Here is an 11,996-nt window from a genome sequence, read left to right as displayed (position 1 = left end):
CCGCTCAGTTCGACCACCAACCACCACCACACCCCACACCTCTTCACCTTATCTCATATTTCTCTAGATATCATTAGTTTTTACACATGGGATTTCTCCCGCAAGGGTCAATCACAAAAAGTGTTTTATAAAAAAATGCATCTTGACGTTCCGTGCAATGCACGGATCTTGCTAGTACTCCTACACAATACTAAGTTGGTGATGCTGGTGTGTCTGCCATCCGTCATTTCTGACCATCAGATCTACATCTAACGATTGTGAGGTAAGTTGTTGCCTTTTCACACCAACATCCCACTTGTCTCCCAATTTGAAGAAAAACCCATAATTAGTATCTTAAAACCAACCACATCCCTCCCTGACCTCACCAAAACAGCCCAAGGAATATATTCTAATTGAAACATAATATATCTCTAGTGACATATGTATATCAAAATTAGAGTGTTTTATACCAAGTTTGTGAATAAGTATTATTCTAATTATGATTCATTGCGACGGACATGAACATTGCTAGTATTTCCAACCATGCATTTCTTTTTCTAGTATTCCATAGTTTCGAGTTTTCCATCAAGATATTAGTCACTCATGGTTGATATTTACTTTCAATCATGTACACATATGCACTATGTAGAGTATTTAACAAAAAACTATCACTTTCAACCAGCCCTAGGAGGAATCTATTGTACAAAAAATAGCAAAAACATACCCAAAATTTCTTAATCCATGCCAAAAACTACCTAGTACTCCTACCGATTGGGTTTGTTTAAACCCATTTATGACAGGGTTGGCCCACATGTCCGTGCTGACGAGGCAGCTTAAACCAACACATTTTGTTTGACCGTTGACACGAGGGACCCACATCTGACCTTCTATCCTGTTATTCCCCCTCAAATCATTATTTTTCCTGAACATTACTTCAAACAATACTGATGCGTGTTCGTCGATGGCGCCGGTGATGAGCGAGTTGGCCGCTGCTCCGCCGGAGGGCCAGACGCCGCGCTGGCCTCCGCACGGGTTGGCAGGCTGGCCCGAGCGTGACTCACAAGCGAGGAAGCCGCTACGCTGGCCTTAGCACGGCGCGCGCGAGGAAGCCGCCGCGCTGCCTTGCCAATCTAGCTAGCAAACCTTGCAGACAAGCAGCTGGACGGAGCTATCTTGGCTAGCTAGTGGCCGCGAGCGCCGGACGGAGCTGGCATCCGGGCTACCGCAACATGGGCTCCACACCGCCGGAGGTTTTGACCTCGCCTTCTGCCGGCAGCGGTAGCTGCGTCCCATGGCCGAGGATGACTAGGTGGACGGGCCGGAGGTAGGAGGTCACTCGAGGATTTTTGTTGGTAAGAGCATGTACAATGGTTGATAAGGTAGTCTTATCTTATGTCTGCCACGTATGCAAGTGATAGTAGTTTCTTGGCATTTTAGTGGTTTCTTGCATTATTAGAGCAAGTACAATAGAGCTGAGTCAGCGGGCTATAAGAAGTAAACTACTACTACACGTTGGCTATAAGATGGGTTGTAGATGACATGGCACTGGCTTATAGCCAGAAGCTGGCTATACTATTAACCATGCTCTTAGGGGTTTCTTGTAAGGAACAATGTACGTACTACTAGTGACGAAAGGTGATTCTAGGTTGCGTTGTACTCCAACGAGTACTACTAGTGGTCGCGGGAGTGTATACCTCGTTTTGTGGGTTCGATCCCAGCCGAACGCACATTGACCTTTTTTTAAAATAGTACTACTATACTTCGCTACGAGCCAATATTTTACACGGGTAGTTTGAGTTTTGAAGTCAAACGGACGTGCGGCCCCACAATGTGGGTGCACTGGATAGCCTAGCCACGTGAACGGGTTTTCCTTCCTAGCATCCCGTGGCTCACGTGCTCGCCCTAGCCGCACATCGCTTGCAGCTTCCAGCTAGTAGCATATTTAAACTAGCGCCTCCCACTTAAGCCCGAGGATCCGGAAAAGCCTAACGGGGCATTGGGAACTGTGCAATATGGCTCTATACGTAAAGTGCTCTACTACTACTCTGTAGCTTGTGGCGTTGCATGCATGGACTTCACTCCATTATCGGCTCTACTATAAAAGAAATTCCTCTTGCCGTGTTTTTTTGAAACGGAGGCAAAATCGTTGCTTCATCTCATTCATAAAGGAGGAACTACTAACAAAGTTCGACGAGATCCATTACACATCCAGAAATGGAAGCGAAAAGCCTAGTCTCGCTGTTTCAAATAACTCAAATGTTCTGCCCCCGCAGTAACCGTCGTTGATAAACAGGCTGCTAGTGTATGCGTGAGAGGAGCGGCTGAGTAGGCTAGCTACGTGAGAGGAGCGGCTGAATAGAGCACCGAGAGTACCCACTAGGCCACTACGCAGGTATACTTCCCCTGCATTGATAGTACAGTGATGGTTCTAGAGAACAGTAGTACCCTCCACTTCCAACTGTAGCTCCTTGGCCCTGAGATTCAAGAGTTCAAAACTAGTGCACTATACAAGACTAGACTAGAAGTACAGTACATCGCACTACTAGTTGAGAAAAGTAGTACTAGTACTGCTACAGTACGAGCACGTACTCCTCCGTCACATAATGTACGATGGTTTTTGACACTAGTTGGCGTGTACAAAAAATGGCAAAAACATACCCAAAATTTCTTAATCCACGCCAAAAACTACTACCTAGTGCCAAAAATTTCTTACTAATGCTATTATTTACAGTATAATGCAATCCCATAACGTTCCATAATGCTAGTACTAGTACTCCATGGTACCAAAAACTACTACCTAGTGCCAAAAATTTCTTACTAGTGCTATTATTTACCAGTGCTATTATTTAGAGTAGTAAATAATAGCCTCACCCCTTCGCTGAGGAACAATCTACAGTTGGAAGAGACAAGGCCCTGCGGTTACTACGCTCTTATCTCCTCCTCGCCAGTTCCCCTCCCCCCGAAGAGAAGGCAATTCGTCGCTGCTCCCATGAATTCGCCAGGCGGTTCTCCTCCTCGTCGGGGCTGGGAGACCTTGGACGACGATTCTCTAGGAGAAATCGCACGCCGCTCCAACGTCCTCACCGCCGCAAGACTCGATGCTTCCTACACCAACTTTTTCAAGACGTTGCTTAAAGAAGCTTGGGAAAAGGCCATGCTCTTGGTCTTCCATGCGTCCTCGAGGAGAAGGTTCTTCTATGGGACAATTCTTCGAACAGTCCACCGCTCCCTGGCCATGGTTGCACGCTGACTCCGCTAGAGTTGACGATGTTGAGAGGTAGTCGGATTTTGTCCGATGAGCAGGTCAGTAATGGAGTTTGATCATGTAGTACTTAGTTATTCCATTTCCATCCCGTAATTTCTCCGCTGCCCACCGTCTTATATATAGGTCTGGGTCGGTGCCAACGAAGATTGGCTTGCATACCTCCGGCCGGATACCACCATGATTTTGCACAACATCCATAGCAGTGCGGCCGTTCCGGTAGACCCCTTCTCCACCATTGGGATCGGCCTTCCGGACTGGCTGGACAAGAATACGTATGATGATGCCTACATGAGATTGAAGAAGATAGCAATTGCGGACCCGTTGACAAAGCGACGCGGCTACGACGATTACTATCTCATCGCGGTGTTCGACATAAGGATTGCCATCAATGCAGGAGGCAGTAACGGCAGAGGCTGGCGCATGTTGGCGGCGGCAGATTTGTACCCCTACACGTTCGAAGACGCCGTGCGCCATCTAGGCCGCATCTTCACGGTGACAAGCCAGGGGACTTGTTTCATCTGGTTGACATCCTACGGTACGGGAGATTACAAACGGAATGCACAAACCATCATTTGCATCCCTAACGGTTCTCCATTATTTTGCAGGGACCAGTCATCCCCTCATCAAAATAAGATCGCCGATCCTGGATGTGCATTTGCATCCGCGATTCGGTCTAACCTGGAACCTTGTAGCTGACTTTGGCATATTGGGATCAACTATCTTAGCAGTCATTACCCATGGTACCACTAATGTGCAACATGGTCACATAATCTACCACGATCGGATTGTCACCATCTACCCAAGTATTCCATTTTTAACCCTCTCGCCTTCTCTTTCATTGTTGACTAGTAGTATACTTTGTAGTACTAGTAGGAGTACTTTTTACCTTGGAGGACGCGTATAGCTAGCTAGGCCCTTGAAGACTTGAACCCACTAGCTTCCACCATTTTTGTTTTTCCATGTCTTACTGTCTCATCCGTGTAGCCAAGAGTGGCTATATATAATAAGCCAGTTATTTTACTTCCTCTATACCGGAGTAGTACTATTTGCTGCACAGTATTACTGACCGCCACATTTGAGCACAACATTATTATACATGGACCTTGACTATGTACGTCACCATGTGTCCAGATCTGGGATGCCGCGTGTACCAGATGAACGGCGCCGAGTTTGACCCCCGTGATGCTACGTGGGTGCCGAGGAACACTCTTGGAGAGTATTCGCTTTTCATCGGGGACAGCTACCCCATTGTGAAGCGGATGCCACCTTCCGTGCACGACACGGAAGGCCTGCCGTTCATGAAGCATGGTTGTGTCTGCAGTGCGCAACGCCGGATGAACGATATGCTGGGACATGCTATCCCTGATTTGTGCCACTTCAGCTTGGATGAGTCTCCATCGTGTGGAACCGGACTAGAAACCTGCGATAATGATTCCCATTGCCCACTGCTATGGATCGTGCCATCCATGAAGAACACCTGGGACTGGAACCTAGTGGAGGACATGTAGCCCATCTATAACATGTAAGTGGAGTACGGTAATTGTGAACGGTAGCGCTGTGAATATATGTAGACTAGTCATGCACAAATTTATCACATGAGTTGGAGATAACTTGTGTGGCATACTGGCATTTGTCCTTTAGAATTTATTACTAGTAAATGTGTTATGTGTACGTGCAACTTGTGTGGTTCTTGCATGGGCTCCAACACGCTCTTTGAGAAAAAAAGGTGGCACAGCTTTGGATATACGTGACGTGGCGACATCATACAGTAGCATCGTTCACTATAGTTGTACTAGTACACTCCTACTAGGACGACAACTCCTATAAAACCTTGCGCTTGGCTCTTTGCCTCTTCGGGAGGTTCAACAGTTCATACTCGTGTGAACCTTGCACTTGGCTCTTCGCCTCTTCGGAAGGTCGAACAATGATGATACTACAGTACAATATGCTTCTGGCAATCTGACACCGATTGAACTGCTGCACGTCCACCGCAAGGGCGAGGGCGAGGGAGAGGGAGAGGGCGCTGTAGTCAAAACCCTCTCCTCATCCTGCAAACCACTACGCCCGTGGGCGAGAGCAAGCTTCTCCTCGTTCGGCGAGTTGACGGGACACATCAAAGCAATACTAGTACTAGTAGTAGTAGTCCGTACTGCATCCTTTCCGATTAATATGGCTTAATTTGAAACGAGAAAGATACACTGGCGGTCAACGTATGTAACAGTACGCTCTTTACGGTCACTATATATAGTTTTGCGGCGATTATGCGATCACTAGCTCATCGTAGAGCACCGTATTGCACCCTACTGACCGGCCACATAGTCAACGTGGCACTTTGTTGACTGGTTAAATTGTCGCCTGGTTTATGGGTCCCACCTGTCAGTTGGCAGAGCAAAGAAATCAGTTAAACAAAACTTTACGCAGGCGCGACATGAGTCCAACCCTTGCACGCGAACCGCCCTGGCTGTGTATGTGAGTGCATGCACGTGTCCTCCCTCGGTCTTCCAACAAAGAGTGTACTACATGATGTACATCTACACTTCCAATGCATTTAGCCTTTAATCTAAATTGATATTGATTGACTAATGCACCAACTTGTGCTGTAGGTATAGGCTACATGTCTATCCTTAATTACAGCATGCAACGGCCTTCATTTAATCTTCTTATCTCAATGGTCGCATGCACACATAAGTCTGCTACTTTTGGGTGTTAATTATGCCCTGGTTAATGTGTAAATCTCTAAATGTACAGTCTTTCACGGATGTAGGGAGTAGGTGGAGCACTTGAGCGTCAGCGTGTGTGTTGCGTCGTGTGCTGTGTGCCGCATGGGTGCGTGAGTGTTGCGTGCGTCCATGTGTACGTGTGAGTGTTGCATGTTGCATGCATGCATGCATGCATGGGGCTTACTCCCTCCCATTGACATGTTCATATTTCAAGCTTCCTCTGTTCCCTCCATATGGTGATACTCCCTCTGTTCCCAAATAGTATGGAGTAAAAGCCTCCCTCTGTTCTCAAATACAGAGTATTTGTCTTTCTACATATTTTAACAAGTGACTAGGTACGGAGAAAAATGAGTGAAGTGAGCGTAGAGGCATAGGGATACTGTAGAAAGGAAGTCCTTGCGATCCATTTATTCCCCATCTCGGTCAGAGAGAACTATTCAACTAATCTTCGCAGTGAAGTGACAATACACGCTGCAGCAGATGGGACACGTAATTAATAAGCCGAACCAGCTTGTTGGTGTTACTAAATCAGCCTTACCTAGTACTGCCATCATGTTTGCCAGTAGAGCACGCTTCCACAAATACGCCTATGCACCTCTGTCCTCCATTAACTGACATATGGGCCCTGTTGTGGTAGACCCACATGTCATCGGTGTAACTATTTACACTCCGAAGGACGGTATATCCTGGTAGTAGTACTAGTAGAATTGAGATTGAATGCACTTTCTTCCCCGTCTTCCACTCTTCTTCCTCCTCTCTTCTTCCTCCTCTCTTCTTCTTCCTCCTCTCTTCCCCATCGTCGGCCGCACACCATTTGCCCCCGCTCACTGCTCGCCCGCCCGCGCGATCTTCCTTGGTAGCTCGCGCGTACCATATCCCCTCGCTCACTACTCGGCCACACGAGGAGAAGCTTCTTCGCTCGCCTGCCCGAATCCACTTCCCCGCTGGCTCGCAGGCACTGAAGACCCCAATGGCAGAACCGACTAACACGCAGAGCCGCGATTGGAATTCCCTCCCTGATGTTCTCTTGGAGCAGATCTATAGTCGTATGGACCTACTCAGCACCGTCCGTCTGGCCGCATGCTCGGTGTCTTTGTACCGTCTACTCGTCTGCAACCGGCCGACTCTTTTCAAGACACCCTGCTTTCTGATGCCCGATCCTCGCAGGTGGCCCAGACACCGACTTGACGATCCTACGGAGGTTGTTGTGGTGCCCCTCGACATGCTACCACTACCCGTCCACCTATCCTTCATGCGCGGCCACTACTGGGCGGGCATGAAGGCCAACTGGATCGTCCTCATCCACCACACCGGTAGTCCGTGGCGTCTCGTGGATATCTACACCCAGCGAGAGATCACCCTTCCATCATTGGATACCGCCGCCATCGAGCCTCGTGGCCCACTGGACACTCCTGCCTACTACGCATGAGACGCGTCAAGCTTTTGGCTCGACCTCTGTTTGCAGAAAGTTGTAATCTGCGAAGTGCCCACACCATCAGAAGAGTACATGGATTACAAGCTCATTGCCTTGTTCAACAAGGGATTAGTCTATCTAGAATCCAGTCGCCATACATGGTTATGGCTCATCATCAATCCCGTTGAGGAAACATTTCTGTCTGATGCTATAGTGCACGATGGCATCGTTTACGCGGGCGACACGGAGATTGGCTACCTATATTGGTGGAATCTATCATCGTGTAATTGTTCTATCTCATCTCATCTTTACCTTATGAATATGACTGCCTGTTCATTTGTTACAAATTTAGAATGCATAGCATGTCTATAACCACATCATTGCTATATGTTCCTCTCATTTCCTAGATTTTTATGACCACACATGTTATTGTTAGAGTTGATATGAGAACAATTGGCATCTAATGATTGTTAGAATACATACTATGAGCATAACATCATGATTGCTATATGTTACTCTCGTTTACAAGATTTTTATAACAACGCATGTTATTGCTTAGAGTTGATACGAGAACAGTAGTAGTAAGTGCTATGGTAGAATATGAGTAGGCGTTGTCATAGCTATTTTCCTCTCATTGTTATATGATGTTTGAACCATGACATATTGCTAGAATATGAAAGCCATTGGCTTATTTTTTAACTTGGGTATGATTATGACCGCGACATTGCAATTCTCTGTCTATGATATGTGTCACTGTTATAATAATCTTAATTCCACACATACTCTGAACATGATTGTTTATTTTTGTCCTTTTGGTCTCCAGTTTTGAATTGTTGTAGCAGACGCAAATGCGCTGGCCTTCATGATTCCAGGACCTGGAATCATACCAGCCGATGGGTGGTGGTTTATCGCTCGTTCAGCTGACGGCGGTCATTTGATGCTCATTCGCACGTACCAAATTGACCAAACCATTACATCAAACCACATGCAGTACAATGTGTGGGGCGTTCGTGACATTGATGGTTATGGCTGCTTCGTGTTCGAGAAAGATCCCAGCTCCGTTGGGCCAGGCGTATTCAACTGGAGGCGGGTTTACAGCCTCGGCAACCACTCCTTGTTCCTCGAGCTCAATTTTCCGATCATCCAACCAATCATTGATCATATCACCGGCGATGATTACTGTGCTATGCAACTTCCATTTGCGAGGGGGGGCTGTGTTTACACATCATACCATGGGTTTCATGAATCACCATATCCAGAGATTCATCGACACAGCTTGTTACCAGATAATCTTCAGTGTGTGAAAGGCATCAAGCTTCCATGCGATGGATGGCTTTTGCAAACCCGACATGCGGCGATGTGGTTCATGCCAACAGCAAATATGCACAACTTGATTCGTGCTGATATCTAGACTGAGCCATGTATTCTGCTGCTGTAGCACGGCCCTCTTTTGTTGGATATTATGTACTGTTGTTAGTTTGAAGCACTCCTCTGGTTTGAAGGATAGATACCTTCCTGGGATCAAGTGCATCCTAACTCACCTGTGTAGGATGTACTGATAATGATGATGGAGATGCTGTGCAGAAGCCATATCAGTTAGGCTTCAAGTGCGTACTTGTTAGTTAAACATATGTATAAATTGTGACACTAAATACGACTAGTAAGTTGTACAGTAGCAGTACTAATATACGTCGGTCAAATTATTCATCATGTCCACACATTGAATTGACGTGACAACACACTGCACTTGAGGTGACACAAGAACCCCGGTGGCGTGTTCGGGTATTCTGGACTTCAGATTTGGAGTACCACTTATCTGTCGAAATCTTTCATCATTCACTTAAAACAGTCGATTGATCATACATTGAGTACCATATAACTGGAATTACCGATGCAAGTCGAAGAAGGATTGGCCCGTGCTGCCGGCTGGCGTCAAGTTCGATCCCACGGATCAGGAGCTGATCGAGAACCTTGAGGCCAAAGTGAGTGCTGACAGCGCGAGATTTCAGTCTCTCATCAATTTGTTCATACTAACCATCGACAGCGAGCACGGCATATGTTACACCCAACCTGAGAAACTTCCAGGTGAGACACCGATCGGCCGTCTACTTGCACAAACATATTCCTTTGTTTTTAGCTCTATTTTTCTTTTTAGACGCAGACCTGGTGAAGCAATTACAATTTGACAGTTAATAAAAAGTGAAACAAGTGAATGCAACATGCCAAAGATGTTATGAAAATGCCAACTAGGTACACTAAAACCTATATTCCACAATACTGCAGGTATCACACTGAGTGGCCTAAGGAAGCATTTCTTCTAGCGCAATTCCAGGGCGATCAAAAGGGGCGCGTGGACGCGTCGCAAGATACAGTCAGAGTGCGGCATGCACGCGATGTGGCACAAGACTGGCAATACCTTGCCAGCGATGGTCAACGGCCGGCAGACGGACAGCAAAAAAGGTTCTGGTGCTGCACACCAACAAGAACTTCGACCAGCAGAGGACCAATTGGGTGATGCACCAGTACCACCTCAGGGACCTGGAGCAAGAGAAGGAGCGGGAGCTGGTCCTCTGCAAGAATTTCTACCAGACGAACACTAGGGCCAGGAGTAAAAAGATTATAAGTTAGTTTGGTATTGGTAGTTGTACTACCTTGTTGTCCGCAAGTTGGTATTGTTGTGAACGATCTTTTGGTATGAACTTGCATTTGCTTCCAACCATCATGCCGAGGGTCGACGTGGATATAAAGCTAAATCATTTGTTTCAAAATGAATTTTCAGGCACCTGATTTTTATTTGATGGGTAGCATAAGCACCCGCCGTTCGAATTCCCAGTTCTCCAATATTTTTGAAACAAGTGCATGCACTTATTATGACGATAAAAAAACAATATCCATGCTGCATCCCAGTTATCAGTCTGTACTTGCAGAATTCTCTCGTTTATTGAGCACGTATATTGTTTTTTTAGGTCGAGCAAGTTTCAACTGGGCTGTAGATTGCCCAGGGTTCTTTTGTTTTTAACAGGCCCAGCTCATGACGACAATGGGGCACAAAGATCCAGCAGGTATCTACTGGCCTCTGGCCCGCCAACGTTAGTTATATTTTGTCTTACAACATCCGCAGGCAGTTTTTTTAATGAATCAAACACACAGCCCGGTTTTATTTTCCTCTTGAAACGCATGTCCTACATCCGTTTTCTAATCTCTACCCTATAGTTTTACTAGTTCATATACACGTATCATTATATTGAAAACACATAAAATTCCCTTTTCATATTTACATCCTTATTTTTGTTGTTTTTCCCCACCCAACACTGATTTTTTTACCACTGGCTTTCCCTTAAACCAACTAAATTGTCCCACGTCTTATTTGCTTACAATAACAAAACAATTTTTTGGCAAATCAATAAGTTCTTAAAAAATGTTTATCTCGGGATTACAACAGTTCGGACTCCACCGAAATACGCAAAATAAGGTTGGACTTTTTGACCGTGGTCCTGGGCAGAAAATGGGCTGTAATAAATTACTTAAGAATTAGCAAATGGGCTGCAAATTATAAAAAATAGCAAATGGGCTTTATGTTGTCTGCCACAGATTTGGAGGCTGACTTGTGGGCCTACTAAGTTCATGCATACACAAGGTTTCTCAAAAAAAGAAACTTAGTTAACAATCAACTCTACTAGCGTCAGACCGTTAGATGTCAATCTAACGGCAATCGTGCTTCTTCAGTCTCCGATCTTCCTGCCCCAGCCGCCCAAACCAGCGTCGTCGGAACCGCCTGCTCCTGCCTCCCGTGGCCCGCAGTGCTGGTGGGAAGCAGGCCTCACGGCCCCATCATACTCGCATCCCTGGCCTGTCTATCCCTCTACTCACCCACACCTCCTGTTATTTTCCGGCGACGGCAGCCGAACCAGTCAACCCTCGTACTCTCCACCGCGTGGGCAGCCACTGACGTGTCTTCCCCGGCTCCGTGTCGTTCCCTTCGTAGGCCTCACCATCGTCCACCGCCCTGGTGCTCTCTGCGCGGCGTGGTAAACGATGTCCATCCAACGGCCGTAGTGCTTCTTCAACCTCTGGTCTTCTTGCCCCAGCCGCCCAAAGCAGCACCGGTCGTGCCACATGCTCCTGCCTCCCGTGGCCGGCTGTGCTGCCGCGGAGGCCTCACCGTCCCTATACTACTCCCACCGCTGGCCAGGCCATCCCTCCACTCACCCACTCCCCCTATTATTCTGCGGCGGCGGCAGCCTCACACCGCAGCCGAACCAGTGAACCCTCGTACTACTCTCCGCGTGGGCATCCACTGCCGCGTCTTCCCCGGCTTCGCGTCATCCCCTTCCTAGGCCTCGCCGTCGTCCACCGTCGTGGTGCTCTCGGCGCGGCGTGGTCATTATGGTCAACGACCGACTTCCATCGGAAGAGTACTGTACATGGAGAGGCTGACAGCTGGGTCCACGGCAGCCGCAAGGAAGTGCCTCCTTATTACGCGCAAAATATTTATTCCTCCACCTAACAGCAGGGACCCACCAGACGGGCCACCAGTATTTCACGGAAAAAACGTTTCCCCCCTGACTGCTGGGACCCACCGGACGGGCCACCGTATTTCGCGAAAAAAACATTTGCC

The sequence above is a fragment of the Triticum aestivum genome, chromosome 5A (genome assembly GCF_018294505.1).
Source record: "Triticum aestivum cultivar Chinese Spring chromosome 5A, IWGSC CS RefSeq v2.1, whole genome shotgun sequence".
Taxonomy (NCBI): Eukaryota; Viridiplantae; Streptophyta; class Magnoliopsida; order Poales; family Poaceae; genus Triticum; species Triticum aestivum.
The sequence above is the reverse complement of the archived record's forward strand: the minus strand, read 5'-3'. Positions refer to the sequence as shown.